Raw genomic sequence first — 18,275 nt, 5'->3', positions numbered from 1 at the left:
TTTTTTTTAATTTTTATTTATTTACTTATGATAGTCACAGAGAGAGAGAGAGGCAGAGACACAGGCAGAGGGAGAAGCAGGCTCCATGCACCGGGAGCCCGATATGGGATTCGATCCCGGGTCTCCAGGATCGCGCCCTGGGCCAAAGGCAGGCGCCAAACCGCTGCGCCACCCAGGGATCCCTGGTGCTTGTTCTTAATACAAGGCATAAGGACATGAAAGAAATGTATTATGATACAAGCCATAGTTTTATGTCAAAGTGAGTGATAAGTACACAGAAGAGTAGATAAGGTAAAAATACGGTGGACAGAAACCAACAGGAATGGACTTATGAAATCCTAAGTAGGAATTGAAAGGTGGGAGAATTTGGCAGTAAAAGCATTAGGAACACCATTCCAAGCTGCCAGAGTGTCAAAAAAATTACTAAAATAATGTTTGAGCATGACTATGATATATTTTATGATTTTTGTGAAATATTCCCCTACTTTTTGTGGTAGGATTATATTTTTCTGCCCTGCTGATGTCAGGCTTGCCTGTCTGATTTATTTTGGCTAATGGAATATGACATATGTGACATATGTTTCACCTGAGTAAAAAATTTAAATGTAACCAGTTCAGTTTGATCTTTGGGTCTTCCCTGAAAAAAATAAGTAAATTTCATTATCTGACCCCTGGCCCAGAGAAAAGCCTCAGTCAAGCTACAGCTTATATGTAACAAGCAAGAAATAAACACTTGTTGCTTTAAGCTACTAAGAATTTGAGATCATTCCTTATGTGGTATAGCCTAGTGAAAGCTGATAAATGCAGTGACATTTGAGGGTGGCTTATGAGGAATCCTGACTAGAGAAGGTTTATATTGGATTCTAAAGTTAAATAAAACAATGGAAACAAGTTAAAGATTTGGACTTTATATAGTACCTAGAATTGGTTGTCAATCTTGGTGTCAATTCTTACGATTTAGAAAAAAAAGTGTGGATTCCATCTGCTAGCATTGTCAATAAGAATTGTTTTTCCTCTGGTAGTGATCAAATGTGAGAGCTTCTCAGATATTTTTTGTTATGGTGAGAATTAATGGTTTAATGAATAGATTCTGATTTTGCTTTTACTTTCCTATTCAGCATCTCTCTCAGCACCTCTCATCTGGGCTGTCATTGGATTGCATGGAATCCAGTATTCTCCCATGAAGATAAAAGTGAATTGGACTAGCATGTCATTGGCCTGGAATTTTCATGGCTCTTACCTGCTTCCCCATTAAATGAGTACTAGGAGTTGGTGGACAAATTGAATCTTTAGGTATTTATCTTTCTGATTTAGAAGTTATTTCTCTGAAAAGTTATTCAAAGTCTTTAGCATACTGAATGAATGTCAAAATCTATAGAGTCTAGATAATTAACTTTATATACTCCAATATTAATGGAGCAACAGTGTAATTTTTTTTTTGCTTAAATAGGAACACTTTTGAGAACAAAATGGAACACTATTGATAATTGTGCTTTGACAACAGACATGAACTGAGACTATTTGGGCAAACTGAAATAAGTGGTCATCTATTGTATGAATGAACTGAGTTGTCATGTTTACACTGGTCTCTCCACACTTCTGGGAGGAGCGAGGGACGGGAAGGAGTGACACCACTGACTCTGCTTCTTTTCTGTCAATCATTTATCATGCACGGATACTGTCTGTCTGTCTTTGCCACTTCGAATCACTCAAGAAACTCTTAAAAGTGGGAGGAGGGTGAGCTACTGTTGTAGTGAAAACATTAAAAATTTAAATTATCTTTGGTATGAAAAGGAGAATGAAGATGAATATTCATTGATCTTATTTTCAAAAAAACATTGGAAATTTAGTTTCCTTATTTTAAAGAATTTAAGAGTTTTTTTGCTGATATTTTCTTCCCACTTTCTCTAATGTGAAATGTAACCAAAGCAGTGTTATTTGCAGTGCCAAGAAAACTGTCATTGTAAAATGTTGTAACTGACTTCAATTTGACATACATTTCAAAATGGGATTTTTGCAGTGAGGTTAAACTTATTTAAGAAACTCTATTTGAAAAAAAAAAAAGAAACTCTTATTTTATATGAGCTCTGCAAGACCAGTAACTATGTTATGTCTTATCTTGTTGTCCTCAAATCCTAGCACACAATTCTTAGCACAAAGTAAAAGTTCAAAAGTATTTGTTAAATCAGTGAAGAAATTAAAGAACAAAATCTAATTCTATGTAAGATATAACAATATAGATTACAAATCAAGACTATTTTAAAGTATAATTAGAGAAATAATTGAAAACTTTCTGGAGATAAAGAAATATGACCTAGAGTTTGAAAATGTAGAACATTGTCAATATGCATGGAAAGTCATAAGAGGTATAGAAATAAAGTGAGTAAATACTAAGAACTCTAAAGGAAAACATATATTTAGACCTCTCTGAAGAGGAAGTTAGAGTGGGTTGTTTGTTTTTAGGAAATATCAATGATCCAGTGTTCCATAAATAGAACTATCCATGTCATAAAAAGGGAAGTATTTGTATATTCTTGAATTTATGTTGTCATCATTAACTTTAATTTTAAAAAATGCTGTTGAATCATCTTGAATTTTATGGTCTTCTTATCCCTCAGAGTAAAAAATGTGTTACATTTGATTAGTCTAGGAGTGGATGTCAGAATCATGAAAAATGTTGATTCTAAGTTTATCCTTTACAGAACAAACATATACAAAGAATCCATAGGAAATTAATGTCATTTAGCAATAGACTGTTTCAATAAAAGAGAAGTATATAAGAAAATAAGTTGATAATTTTAAGATCAAATCTACTTTCTATATCAAGTAATTATAAATAAGCTAAAGTCTTCTATTAAAAGAAAAAAGGGAAAAAAAAATAAAAGAAAAGAAAAAAGGGTTGAAAAGATGTACACATATACATACATGTATACACACATACATATACTCAAAAACATATACACATCCATAAGTGACTGATCTCAAAGTAACTCAGAAATATATGCAACAATATGTGCAAAGACATTTAGGAATATTTAAAAAGGTAAGAATTACGTTTAAATACACAACAAATTTGGAAAGTTGAAGCAAATAACATTAAAATAGAAAAAGGAGGGGTGCCTGGATGGCTCATTCAGTTAAGCGTCTGCCTTTGGCTTGGGTCATGATCCCAGGGTCCTGAGATTGAGCCCTACAGGGGCTCCCTTCTCAGGGAGGAGCCTACTTCTCCTTCTTCCTCTGCTGTTCCCTCTGCCTGTGTTCTCTCACTCTCTATAAAGTAAATAAATGAAATCTTAGGAAAAAAAATAGAAAAAAGAAATTTTGTAATGATAAAAGGAAAGACAAAGTAAAGATTTCTGGTTATAAATATCTCTGCACCAAACAGCACTTTATGAAAGTTCATGAATCAAATGCAAAAGTAGAAACCCATATTGAGTGGCAGATTTTAACTTATTCCCTTCAATCCAATAAACTAAGTGGATAAAAAGATATACAAACATAGAAAAATACCTTAATATAATAAACATAGTATGGCTAGGCTAGTTGGCATACAGTGAGGTCTGAATCTTAAAAATGTTTTTTCAAATGTTTAAGGAAAAAATATGACTTTTATTATGTGCTTATCAAGACACAAAGGAAACATCAGAAAACTTCTATAAGTAGACAATGTGGATAGTAACTGGTAATTATAAATATTAAAACTGTAAATTGGGATCCCTGGGTGGCACAGCAGTTTAGCGCCTGCCTTTGGCCCAGGGCGCGATCCTGGAGACCCCGGATCGAATCCCACGTCGGACTCCCGGTGCATGGAGCCTGCTTCTCTCTCTGCCTATGTCTCTGCCTCTCTCTCTCTCTCTCTCTCTCTCTCTCTCTCTCTCTGTGGCTATCATAAATAAATAAAAATTAAAAAAAATTAAATAAAACTGTAAATTGGTCCTTAGTTATATGTTGCTGCATAAAAATATTCTTACAAATTTACTTGCTTGGAGCAAGCACATTTATTATCTCAGTTTTATCTAGGGCTTCTTCTGTGCTGCAGTGGTTCAGCCGGAGAATCAAAAACTTGTAAGTTCATATATTTGTTGGCAAATTCAGTTCCTTATGACATATTGCTAAACATCAAAACTGAAGCATTTCTGTGTAAGTTGTTTTTGTTTTTGCACCTGTTAAGCATTAATAAACAATATAGTAAAGTGACTGGCTATAAGATAAAGATAGAAAACTCAATATTTACTTTTTATTTTTGCAATAAGCATGTAGAAAATATAAATATAAATGTTTTATCTGTAATAATACCATGATATAAAATTGATTGTGACAAATTTGGTAAGAAGATCATGGAGGACTTTATGATTAAAATTATGACATGTGCTGAAGAACATAAAATAAGATCTGAACCCATGGAAATTCATAACCCAGTTTCTGATAAAAAGACAGTGTAAAATTTCAGTTTTCTAAAATTATTATATAAATTTAAGGTAATTCTTAGTAAAATTTTAATAGGGAATTTTTTGTAACTAGATACAATTATAGAATATATATGAAATTATACATAACCCAAATGAGACAAGTAATATAGGAAAAAGAACAGGAGGAAGCACTTGTCTTACTAAAAATTAGAATATATTTTAAGGTCTCTGATGCTAACATAAATGTGGTATAGAAAAATGAATAGATAATTTAGCTAAACAAAGTAGAAGGTTAAGGTTATATCCCAGTATAAATGAACTTATATATTACAAAGTTGTAATAAATAAAATTGTTTTAGCATCTAAAATATGTGAAGTAGTATAATTACCATTATGAAGGTAAAAATGTAAAAACAAAGTAAATGTTCAACAGTAGAGGAATAATAGAATAATTTATATTTATATCTTACATAACAAGCAAAAAATGTAAATTAAACCTAGATTAATTTTCTTGGAATTTACAATTGGGTAAAAAAACAAGACATAGAAATAAATAGTGTGATCACAATGTTATAAAACAAAAGTGACGGGATCCCTGGGTGGCGCAGCGGTTTGGCGCCTGCCTTTGGCCCAGGGCGCGATCCTGGGGACCCGGGATCGAGTCCCACGTCGGGCTCCCAGTGCATGGAGTCTGCTTCTCCCTCTGCCTATGTCTCTGCCTCTCTCTCTCTCTGTGTGACTATCATAAAAAAAAAAAAATTAAAAAAAAAACAAAAGTGACAAAAACATACATATATATGTACATATACTGACATATGTTTAGGTATACATATATATATTTCTATATAAGATTATATGAGGATGATGAAAAATAAGAAAGAACATGGAAATTGTTGGTAGAGTGTCTTTGAGGTTGAGGTTGGGTGGCTCATGTAAGTGGAGGGTAAAGGGAGCAGTCACTGGAAACTATGTTTACTTATATTTATTAATTATTATTTTTTAAAGATTTTATTTATTTATTTGACAGAGAAAGAGAGAGAGCACAAGCAAGGGGAATGGCAGGGAGAAGGATAGTGAGAAGTAGGCTCCCAGCTGAGCAGGAGCCCAGTGTGGCTCTTGATCCGAGGACTCTGGGATCATGACCTGTGCTGAAGGCAGACGTTTAACCTACTGAGCCATCGAGGTGGGTACTTATAAAAAAAATAAGTATATTTCACTTATATTTAAAATAAAAGTGATATTCAAGTTAAAACTAAAAGGATATATTTTCTTTTCCTTTTTTTTTTTTTTTAAGGATATATTTCCTTGGGATGCCTGGGTGGCTAAGCCATTGAGTGCCTCCCTTCTGCCCAGGGCATGATCCTGGAGTCCCAGGGTCTAGTCCTGCATTGGGCTTCCTGCGTGGAGCCTGCTTCTCCCTCTGCCTGTGTCTCTGCCTCTCTCTGTGTGTCTCTTATGAATAAATAAAAAAAATCTTTAAAAAAATTTATATATATTTTTTCTCACTTTTTAGATCAACAAAATTCAAGATATTTGAAAATAAATTCATGAGAGTTTGGGGGAAATAAGCACTTTCTTGCACTGATCTCAAGTCAAATTTGACACATCCTGTATATTTCTATGAAAGCCATTTCACAAGACCTATCAAAATTTGTAAAAAACTCTTTTATCCAGTTTTACTTGTAATTTATCTTACAAATATACTTGTAAATATGTGAAATGTAAATGAATATTAAAGTCAATAATTCCAGTACTAGCAAATGTTTAGAAATAATCTAAATGAAAAACAATTTAAACATACTAATTATATGAGTCATGACACAATCATAAAATAGTCTGTATCTGTTCAGCAGCATAAGGCATTTCCATTTGTTTTGGAACAATTGTTAAAATGTATTGTTAAATAGAAATTTTACAGAAAAATGTACATAGCTTTCTACCATTTGTGTTTACAAAGAAGTGTTTATGTATGCATGAACTATATATGCATAATTCACATCTGGAAGACATTAGTGATAGTGAGTTGTCTCTAAGAAGGTAGGTGAAATGACTATGAGGTTGAGTTGAACTGATTATCTTTCCCTTCTTTTGAATTTTGTATCTTGTGCTTGCATTATTTATTTAAAACCAAAATACTTTAAAAAATTTATTCTTAGTGATTTATACAGAAAGAACAAAGATAATGTAATCAAACATGATCCCTAAGTATCAAAGACATCGTATTATAATAGTAAACTGACATAACTTCTCTTTTTAAAGATTTTATTTATTTACTTGAGAGAAGGAGGGAGCATAAGTAGGTGGAGGGGAAGAGGGAGAGGGAGAAACAGACCTCCCACTGAGCAGAGAGCCCTAAATGGGGCTCTATCCCAGGACTCTGGGATCATGACCTGAGCCAAAGGCAGACACTTAACTGACTGAGCTACCCAGCTGCCCCTTGATGTGACTTTCTAATATTCCTAAGTAATATATATTTATAAAACTTAGTATTCGGTATAAAAGTTTCAACATTTTATAAAAAAAATTCTTGTACTTAAAAAATGATCTTGGAAACCATTTGAAATTTAAAGTATTCCTTTTTATCGAGGTGTAAATGACATAACATTGTATTAGTTTCAGGTATATAACATAATGACTTGATATTTGCATATATATAGATGTAATGATCACCACACAATAAGCCTACTTAACATCTACCACCATACATAGTTACAATATTTTTCTTCTTGTCATGAGGATTTTTAAGATTTATTCTCTTAGAGACTTGTAATTATATGATACAGTATTATCAGTTGTAGTTACTATGGTGTACATTATATCCCTATGACTTATTCTTTTCATAACTACAAGTTTATACCTTTTGACCTACTTCACTCATTTCACCCACAATGCTGCCCCCACCTCTGGCAAGCACCATCTGTTCTCTTTATTTATGGGGTTATTTTTTTTCTCTTAATTCTATATATAAGTGAGATCACATGGCCTTTGTCTTTCTCTGACTTATTTCACTAAACATAATGCCTTCAAAGTCCATCCATGTTGTTGCAAATGGCAAGATTGCATTCTTTTTTATGGCTGAATAATATCCCATTATATGTCTGTACCACACTTTATCCATTCATTCATTGATGGACATTTAGATTGTTCCAATCTCATGGCTGTTATAAGTAATGCTGCAATAACACAAGGGTACATATCTTTTCAAGTTAGTTATATTATATTGGGACAGAGGGTAAATACAGAAAAGTGGAATTGCTAGATCCTAAGGTAGTTTATTATTAACTTTATCAGGAATCTCCATACTTTTTTCCATAATGGGTGCTTCAGTTTACATTCACACCAACAGTGCATGAGGATTTTCTTCACATTCTCACCAGAATTTGTTATTTTTTGTATTTTTGATTATAGCCATTATAACAATTGTAAGATGATATCTCATTGTGCTTTTGGTTTGTATTTCTCTGACCATTAGTGATGTTAATAATCTTTTCATGTATCTGTTGGCCATCTGTAGTATTCTTCAGAAAAATATGTTAAGATCATCTGCTCATTTTTAAATCAGATTATTTGCTTGTGTGCTATTGAGTTGTATGCATCCTTTATATATTTTGGATATTAATTCTTAATTAGATATATGTTTTGCAAATATTTTCTCATATTCAGTAGGCTGCCTTTTCTTTGATGATTTGCTTTGCAGTGCAGGAGCTTGCTGTGCAGAAGCTTTTTAGTTTGATGGAGTCCTGCTTATTCATTTTTCTTTTCTTATCTTTGCTTTTGGAGTCAGTTCCAAAAAATTATTTCCAAGACCCATGTTAAGGAGCTTACTATGTTTTCTTCTAGGAATTTTATGGTTTTAGGACTTACATTCAAGTCTTGAATTTTTTTTTGAGTTAATTTTTCTACGTTATGTAAGATAGTGGTTGAGTTTCTTTTGCATGTGGTTGTCTAGTTTTCCCATCATCATTTATTGAACAGATTGTCCTTTTCCGTAACATAGTCTTAGTTCCTTTGCCATAAAATAGTTGACCAGGTATGCGGGTTTATTTATGGGCTGTCTGTTCTGATCCACTGATTTGTATGTCTGTTTGTTTTTTTTTTTTTAAGATTTTATCTATTTGTTCATGAAAGACACAGAGAGAAGGCAGAGATATAAGCGGAGGGAGAAGCAGGTTCCCTGAAGGAAGCCCAATGTGGACTCCATCCTGGAACTCCGAGATCACGCCCTGAGTCGAAGGCAGATGCTCAACCCCTGAGCCATCCAGGTAATCTCTGATTTCTTTATGATTAAAACTACGTCAATACTTCCAAGATAAACAAACTTTGTTATACTTATAACATTATTATTCTTTACACTTTTTACTAAAAAGATAGTTTAAAATATATGAAATATCAGATTTTTAAAATGATTTCTTCACTTGAACATTATCCAAAAGCAGCAAGGTGAGCACAATACCAGAAACCTGGACTCCATTTTCAATGAAGTTAGAAGATGCCAGTTACCTCAGAGCACAAGATGTGAGGAGTAGTTACCAAATAATAGTGAAGTATACCAAATAGGTCAAGTATAGGTTAGTAAGCATATTGAAATAGGATGCTCCTGGCTGTAGAATTTAGACAATGCCCACATAGTAAGTGACACTTTGGTGCAAAATTAGCCTTCAATTATTTAAACCAATAAGAATGTTTTCATGGGCTGATGGTGAAAGCTATTTTCAACCAGAGTTGTCACAAAATCTTAAGGGGCAAATACTGAAGGAAAAAACACACCTGCAGACATATTTGCAGGAAGTAACTTTCAGTGAGGGAGTGCAGAGACAGAAGAGGCAATTTTCTATACAAAATAAGAGACCAAAGCCCCAAAACAATATTCAAGGAAAATGAAATGAAATCTTGGTTCATAGAAACCAGACTTTTAAAACGGAAGCAAAATTGGAAGAATGAAGGCTAATTTGAAAGTAGCTAGAAGCCCCACTGGCTGCTCTGAAAATCCATCTTTGCACTGTTCCTGTGCCCGGCTCCCCGTTCGCCGCAACCTCCTCCGCCACCGCGACTCCCGCAGCTCCCTCGCCGGAGGCCTCGAACGCTGCATCGCATCACCCGCGTGCCCCATCGTGTCAGACGCGGCCGTGGACACCAGCTCCGAGATGGCCACCAAGGACTTCAAGGAGAAGAAGGAGGTTGTGGAGGAGGCAGAGAATGGAAGAGACGCGCCTGCTAATGGGAACGCTAATGAGGAAAATGGGGAGCAGGAGGCTGACAATGAGGTAGATGAGGAAGAGGAGGAAGGAGGCAAGGAAGAGGAGGAGGAGGAGGAGGAAGGCGATGGAGAGGAAGAGGATGGAGATGGAGATGAGGAGGCCGAGGCAGCTGCGGGCAAACGGGCAGCTGAAGACGATGAGGATGACGACGTCGACCCCAAGAAGCAGAAGACTGATGAGGATGACTAGACAGCAAAAAAAAAAAAAAAAAAAAAAAAGGAAAAGGAAAAGTTAAACTTAACCAAAAAAGGCCACCGTGACCTATGCACCCTCCAGGTCACCCACAGGTGACTCGCGCTCTCGGCCTCCCAACCAGAACCCCAACGTGAATTTGCAACAGGGGAGGAAAGAAGAACCAAAACTTCCAAGGCCCTGCTTTTTTCTTAAAAGTACTTTAAAAAGGAAAATTTGTTTGTATTTTTAATTTACGTTTTATATTTTTGTACATATTGTTAGGGGTCAACCATTTTTAATGGTCTAGGATGACCAAACCAGCCTTCGGAGCGTTCCCTGTCCTACTTCTGACTTCACTTGTGGTGTGACCATGTTCATTATAATCTCAAAGGAGAAAAAAAAAAAACCTTTGAAAAAAAAGCAAAAACAACAACAAGAAAACAATCTTATTCCGAGCATTCCAGTAACTTTTTTTGTGTATGTACTTAGCTGTACTATAAGTGGTTGGTTTGTATGAGATGGTTAAAAAGGCCAAAGATAAAAGGTTTCTTTTTTTCCTTTTTTGTCTATGAAGTTTCTGTTTATTTATTTATTTTTTTGGCCTGTTTGATGTATGTGTGAAACAATGTTGTCCAACAATAAACTGGAATTTTATTTTGCTGAGTTGTTCTAAAAAAAAAAAAAAAGAAAGAAAGAAAGTAGCTAGAAGATAATAGGTTTTGAGAAAAGGCACAGAGACTTGGTGGACAGGATAGAAAAATGTAAGGAAAATTAAGTGAGGAGATCACGTAGTTTTTAAATGGTTGCAGTTTATATCAAGTCTCTCATTTCTCTGTGTTTCAAGCTTTTACTTAAATTCTAGTTAGTTAACATACAGTGTAATATTAGTTTCAAGAGTATCAACTCTCATTTTTGATGCTGATAATTAGTGTCTTATACTCTGTCTCTCTCTCTTCCTAGGCCAATCTGGCACAAGGCTTATCAGTTGTGTTTTCTCAATGAACCAACTTTTGGTTTCAATGAATTCCCTATTGTCTTTTGTTTTCTAGTTCATTTCTCTGATTTTTATTATTTCTTTCTTCTGCTTATTTTGAGATTCATTTTTTAAAAAGTCTTTTGAGGTTGAAGCTGAGGTCATTGATATAAAAACTTTCTTTTTATTCTAATGTAGACAATTAGGACTGTACTTTTATTCCTCAGTGCAGGCGTATCACCTTCTCATACATTTTGATATTTTGTGTTTTTATATTTATTAAACTATTAATTACTATTATTATTTTCAAATATTTGGTAATTTTCCAGAAATATATGTTATTGATTTTTAATTAATTCCGTTACAGTCAGTGAACATAGTCAGTGAACATGTATGATTCGAATCCTTTTTAATTTATTGAGATTTCTGTCTCTCTTTCTGATACTTCCTATTCATTTCTTCTCCCTTCCCTTAAATTCCTTTTCACTATTATTTATATTCCCCAAATGAATGAGACCATATAATGTTTGTCCTTCTCCAATTGACTTATTTCACTCAGCATAATACCCTCCTGTTCCATCTGCGTTGAAGCAAATGGTGGGTATTTGTCATTTCTAATGGCTGAGTAATATTCCATTGTATACATAAACCACATCTTCTTTATCCATTCATCTTTCGATGGACACTGAGGCTCCTTCCACGGTTTGGCTATTGTGGACATTGCTGCTAGAAACATCGGGGTGCAGGTGTCCCGGCATTTCATTGCATCTGTATCTTTGGGGTAAATCCCCAGCAGTGCAATTGCTGGGTCGCAGGTCTATTTTTAACTGTTTGAGGAACCTCCACACAGTTTTCCAGAGTGGCTGCACCAGTTCACATTCCCACCAACAGTGCAAGAGGGTTCCCTTTTCTCCGCATCCTCTCCAACATTTGTGGTTTCCTGCCTTGTTAATTTTCACCATTCTCACTGGTGTGAGGTGGTATCTCATTGTGGTTTTGATTTGTATTTCCCTGATGGCAAGTGATGCAGAGCATTTTCTCATGTGCATGTTGGCCATGTCTATGTCTTCCTCTGTGAGATTTCTGTTCATGTCTTTTGCCCATTTCATGATTGGATTGTTTGTTTCTTTGGTGTTGAGTTTAAGTTCTTTATAGATCTTGGAAACTAGCCCTTTATCTGATATGTCATTTGCAAATATCTTCTCCCATTCTGTAGGTTGTCTTTTAGTTTTGTTGACTGTATCCTTTGCTGTGCAAAAGCTTCTTATCTTGATGAAGTCCCAATAGTTCATGAAGACTCCTAACTCTGGGAAACGAACTAGGGGTGGTGGAGGGAAGGAGGGCGGGGGGGATGGGGGTGAATGTGTTACAGGCACTGAGGGGGGCACTTGACGGGATGAGCACTGGGTGTTATTCTGTATGTTGGCAAATTGAACAGCAATAAAAAATAAATTTATTATTAAAAAAATAAAAAATAAAAAAATAAAAATAAAATAATTTATTGAGATTTGCTTTCTCGTCCAGAATATGGTCTATATTGGCAAATGTTATGATGCATTTGAATAGAATGTGTATTTGGCTGTTGTTGGATGGAATATTCTGTAAATATTAGTTCAGTCAAGTTGGTTGATTGTGTATTTTCTCATATTTACTGATTTTCTGTCTACTTGTTCTATCAGTTATTGGAAGATGAGTACTTAAATCTCTGAGTATATCATGGACTTGTCTATTGCAAAATTCATTCTATTTTTAAAAAATATTTTATTTATTTATTTGAGAGAAAGAGCAAGAGAGAAAATGAGAGATAGAATGAGTGGGATGAGGGGCAAAGGGAGAAGCAGACTCCCTGCTGAGCAAGGAGCCCGATGTGGGGCTGTATCCCAGGACTTCAAGATGATATCCTGAGCTGAGGGCAGCCATTTAACCCTCTGAGCCACCCAGGCATCCCACAAAATTCATTTTTACTGGTGAGAAAATAAGGTTGAAAGCCAAGATCATGTTGATGGCATCAATAATGTATACAAAATAATATTCATAATTCTTTCTTTTTAAATCCACTTTGGCATCTTTCTCTCTCCCTCTCTCTCCCTCAATCTCTTTCTCTCCCCCATTCCTTCCCTCTTCTTTCTCTATCACTATCACTCTTTTATCTTTATAGTTTTCCTGATGACATTTCAAAGGAATAAAGGAATGTGTCAGTTCCTATTTTCATTCTGGGGTAAAAATACATTTAATTCAAATTGGCTAAAAAATGTCCAACAGTCTATGAATCCGTATCAGCAATACTTAGCAACCTGGTTGCCATGCAAACCATTTATTTTATCTGGTCAAAGGGCAATTTGAAAGCCGGTTGACATGGTGATAATATTTCTGTTATGCAATTGACATGTTGTCTAAAAATAGAATTGTAATGAACAAAGCTCTTTTACTCATCTTTCTAATGCTCTTTTCACTGAAAAATCACTAATGCATTTGTGTCTGCCTATTTCACATTTTACTTTGTAATAATCATATAGAAGAAATCTACAGGGCCTTTTTGTCTCTTTGAGATAAAGATACACTGTTAATACTATCACTTTTCTAACTATTGAGGTTTACTGGGATACTGACAAAAAATAAGACCCCCTTTTATCATTAAAGGAACATGGTTTTATTTGTTAAGTAAATTAGTTATACTTAACAGAGAAGTAGATCTATAAATGAAGATGAGATATTAGGCTTTTAACCTTTGAGGCTGCTAAAGACTTCTAAGGATTAGCTATAGATATTCAGGTCAAAGAGCAAAGATTTACCAAAGCATTTTTGGCCGAAGTAATGATATATGGAGTTAGACTTGAACTTTCTAAATTATGATTACCAGCAAGGGGATTACATTGCAACTATGAAACATAGATTTTCAATAAATGTAGTTAAAATTAAAATAACTTCTTCTTACCTATAAATTTATGAGTGACAATATTCATCACAGTTGTATATGATAAGTAATGAAATAATAGATTACATAATAGTCTTTAGTTAAAACTTTTGGTTTTTTATTCTCATAAATTAAATCAAATAAATAAGTGTTCATGGGAATCAAACTCTAAAGTAAATATCTGAAAACTCTAAAGGGAAAGAACAGGAAATAATAGGTATTCTATGAAGATAAATTTATTCTGAATTCATTTTATGGGATTATAGAGAGTTTTTTGGCTAAATGTAGCATGTTTTAGTATATCTGAAAAGTTTTTAGACAGCTTTGTATTATGACCATACCATGCAAAGACAGTAGAAAAGACAGTTTCATTTGCTGCACATTAATAATGGACTGAGATATTTATCTCATAGTAGAGTTCTTCATCCAGGTAGAAATGTAGGGTGCTGGAGACAGCTTACTTTAATGGTGTACCTTATACATACAGTGTTCCTACATTTCAGGTTTCCAACAGTCTGTGGCATTCCTACCCAAACCCCATAGTGCAATGTGGGTTTCCTGAACTCAGTGTTGCATTCTGAATATTCATTCCGAATATTTGTGTTCATGAAATCTCTGTAAATATTTCAGCAAACAGGCCTGATAAGAACACACTGAAGGAATGAAACATACTTAAATGTAACAAATAATTTCACCAAAGGCTTACTTTAAAAAGCAGTGCTCTCAACCTTAGTACCTTTTAAATATTAATTGACTCAAATTACATAGTCTATATTTCAACTCGATTTTCTAGAAATGTGCTTGTTACTCAAACATGATACAATTCATAATAATTTCCACATGCTTATACAGTGAATCTTGAGATAAAATGAACACCACTTGTCCGTTGCAGAGCTTTGAACAGTTTGAAAGATGAAGCAAAGGAGGTCAGTAAGGCCAAAACATCACTGTTGTTAGGAGAGGCCCAATGGAGGACAGGGCTTGAAGTCGGCTCTGTGAGCTTATTAGAACTGTTTGTCAGGGGATCCCTGGGTGGCGCAGCGGTTTAGCGCCTGCCTTTGGCCCAGGGCGCGATCCTGGAGCCCCGGGATCGAGTCCCACGTCGGGCTCCCGGTGCATGGAGCCTGCTTCTCCCTCTGCCTGTGTCTCTGCCTCTCTCTCTCTCTCTGTGACTATCATAAATAAAAAAAAAAAAAAAAAAAAAAGAACTGTTTGTCAGAATTCAGCTAGACTGGGGTAGACATCTCCACCGGTCCCACTGCCCACTCCCTGCCTATTGGCAGATGCCCATAAAAAGTAGAAACTGATACTCTATCTGATCAGTTACTCTCAAGAGGAAGAAAGGAAGCTGAGGCCACTTTCACAAATTTTTCTTACCTAGTTCACAAATCGGAAAAGGCATTCCACCTTGAAAAGGGGGATGTACAGAGAGAAAATCTTTCCTTGTGGAAATTAAGAGTGAACCCTCTAACAATACTATTTTTAAACTTTATAAAAGGGCAAAAGAGAAGGTAAGTAGTATGTACAAAAAAGCCATCCAAAAGGATACTGATAAAAGTTGTTTTCTTTTCTCTTCTGGTGGGTCACTTTATAGATTAAATGACCAGGGTTCCTTGATAGATAAATGCAAGAAAAAAAAGTATTGGTTTCAAGATGAACTTGTAAGTTAAAAGAAAATTGAGTAATATAAACTAAAAAGAAGAAATGGGTAAAATTTAACTTCAGAATTTGGGGTGCACACTTCGGTGATACACTTAAAAAGAAAAGCAAGGAAATGATTCCTTTTCTTTTTGGAAAGTAGTTTTCCTTTGCTGGAGAGAGGGGGTTGTGACTGGATAGTATACACGCACGGTCTTTCGAGATGCCTGGAAAAGGCTTATTCTCACTTCTTAAAGACCTGTGTCCTTATGAGGGTTTTTTTATTTTTTTAAGATTTATTTATTTGAGAGAGAGAGAGAACACAAGCAGGAGGGGCAGAGGCAGAGGGAGAGAATCTTAAGCAAATTCTCTGCTGAGCTGGGAGCCTGGCATGGGGCTCAATCCTATGACACTGAGATCACAGCCTGAGCTAAAACCAAGAGTCAAATGCTTAACTGAGTATGCCACCCAGGCGCCACCCCCTTGTGAGCTTTTAAGTTCAGCCTGTCACCTTCCCCACAAGATCCTCCCTGACCATCCTATTTAAAATAGATTTTTGTCTCCTTTCTTTGTTTTGTCATTGGTGTTCTCTAGAATTTCTGCTACATGAAAATGAAGATTGTTGTTGTATTACTAATGTTTATCACAGAACTAGATATATAATTGGAACTTGGTAATTAATGATTGAATGAGTGACCAACATTCAGAACCTCGTGATTCCAAAATCCTTGCTTTTAACTGCTCTTCTGTGCTATTTTTTTTAGCCTCATCTCTTACCACTCTTTGCCTCAGTCCCTAGACTCATAATTCTAACACACATGGCTTGCCATTTCTATTGGTCTGTTTGCTTTTCTGTTCTTTATATCTCCACATTATATCTTTCTTTCATCTGGCAAGCCCCTGATCATTGTTCAAGATTCAGCTCAGGCATAATGTTTTCCAGAAAACCTTTCCTGATACTTCCTCTGTTTTCAGGCTAGATTAGGTACTTGTCTTTCATGTTCCTAGAATATCCTGGGGATAAAGTCTGTCACCGTACTTGTCAAATTGTGTGTGTCTGCCTTTCTTACTATGCAGTGAGTAAATGTTTATTGAAAGTACATAAGGAGAACCATTGCTTAAGACCAACTGATTAATAGAATGATTTGAAATTATCTCAAATTTGGAAACCTTTAAGAGATAAAAACAGACTTTTTAGAAATATTGAACTCTAGAATGAATCCAAAAATCAGGACTACTTATAATTTCTCTGAGTAAAAATTAATTCAGTTATTTGTGATCAGGTTTATTAGGCATTTTAATTCCATTGATGAGACAGTTACAGACTATTGTCTCTTCGTATCAAAGAAGAATATGAAAACAACTAATCTTTAGTTTCTAATGATGACTGACAGCATCAGTTAGGGTGGTTTTGATTGCAGCAAAGAACTGTTCCTCAAACTGGCTTAAAATAGGATATCTACCTTAAATAAAAATAACCTAAAGGTAAGGTGATCTCCAGACTTATTTGAAGATATTTCATGAAGTAATCAAGTTCTTTTATCTCTTTGCTCTTCAACTTTTGCAAATCAGCTAGTCTGACTTCCGTCAGAGTTGCAAGATGTCTGAAGCACTTCTCTGAATCATGAGATAAAATTTTGAGGAGGAAGAATGGCATTCTTTATTGTGGGTCTTCTTTTGCAGAAGTAAGAGTCTTTTCCAAAAGCTCCTAACTGACTTAACCTAGAGTATCATTGACCAGCAATGGTGACTTGTCCATTCCTAAACAATTCAGTGACATGGGAAAAGGAGTGCCAATATTCAGTCTGCTTTAGTTGTTAGGGATGGAAATGATTAGAAGATTCAAACACTGTGGTCAGCGTATACCTAAAAGTAATGATCAAGATGGGGAAAACATATTGGGTATATATTGGACTCCCTAGTCCTATACTTTCAAGAAATGTGATTGACTAACTTTCCTGACAATTAGTTTTCATTCATTTTCTCTTTTAACCCCAATTCTGGAATATTTCTACTGCTTAGATGAAGGATAAATTAAAAAAGTCTCTCTAGGCTCAGAAGGTTTTTCACTTAACTGTGGGTGAAAGATACATTATGAATACTATTGATTTTTTTTGACCTCAGTCAAGTGACATGAAAGCTTAACCTAGATTCATCTTCTCCTCACATTTGTCATAAATCTCTGACATGTCGATATTCTATATTTGAATGCTTTGTGCACATTAGCAATATTGTAAAATCATATTGTATTGTGACAAGGCACTAAATTTATTTCAGAGAGGGTCCATTTTAGCACTATATGCACTATGAATAATAAAGCAGTTATTGATTCTAATGACAGATTATTACAACATTAATAATTTAGTTGAAGCAAGACCTTTTTTCATTTGAAATTGGAGAGTTGCTAAAGAAAAAAAAAGGCAACACCCCAGTTAGCTTTCCTTGTATTATAATGATATTGTTCCTCATAATTATGTGGTGTCAGTACATACACATATATAGGTCATATTGAGTTCAGAAACATAGGAACATAGTCTGTACTTTAGTCATGGCTATTTAAATCTTTAATTTTCATTGACGATAATAGGGGCAAAGCTTATGAATGATCTCTTTATGCTCAGATAAAAATGATTATGCATTCCTTTTCACCCTTGGTAAGACCTACTTTCACAAATGATAATGGTGATATCACAGTAAAAACAAAATCAAATGACCTGTCTAAAGAATTAGATTTATTTAAATGAAATGAAAATGTAGTTTAAGGCAGCAGCTTATTCTTAATTGAATTTATTTGAAGCCTTAAGTAACTGTGAAATTTTGGCCACAGGACTCTATGTATGAATAGCTAAGTCACTAAATGATCTTTGGGGTATTAGAGTATAATGCCTAATAAATTTTCTACAGAAATT

General features: G+C 34.8%; 1 long non-coding RNA gene across 2 annotated transcripts in view; it reads left to right on the top strand.

Moving 5' to 3' along the window:
* The window catches only part of LOC140640870 (uncharacterized), a 76,425-nt gene that overhangs the window by 11,148 nt on the left and 47,002 nt on the right, over positions 1-18,275 (top strand). Inside the window, exons 2-4 of one of the 2 annotated variants that reach the window (XR_012037472.1) lie at positions 1,119-1,293; positions 5,437-5,592; positions 8,514-8,671. This is a non-coding gene — a long non-coding RNA (uncharacterized lncRNA). The remainder of the gene's footprint in view (positions 1-1,118; positions 1,294-5,436; positions 5,593-8,513; positions 8,672-18,275) is intronic. The other variant, XR_012037473.1, reaches the window with a different exon arrangement.

This window comes from Canis lupus, chromosome 10 (assembly GCF_048164855.1).
Source record: "Canis lupus baileyi chromosome 10, mCanLup2.hap1, whole genome shotgun sequence".
Lineage (NCBI taxonomy): Eukaryota > Metazoa > Chordata > Mammalia > Carnivora > Canidae > Canis > Canis lupus.
The sequence above is the reverse complement of the archived record's forward strand: the minus strand, read 5'-3'. Positions and strand labels throughout refer to the sequence as shown.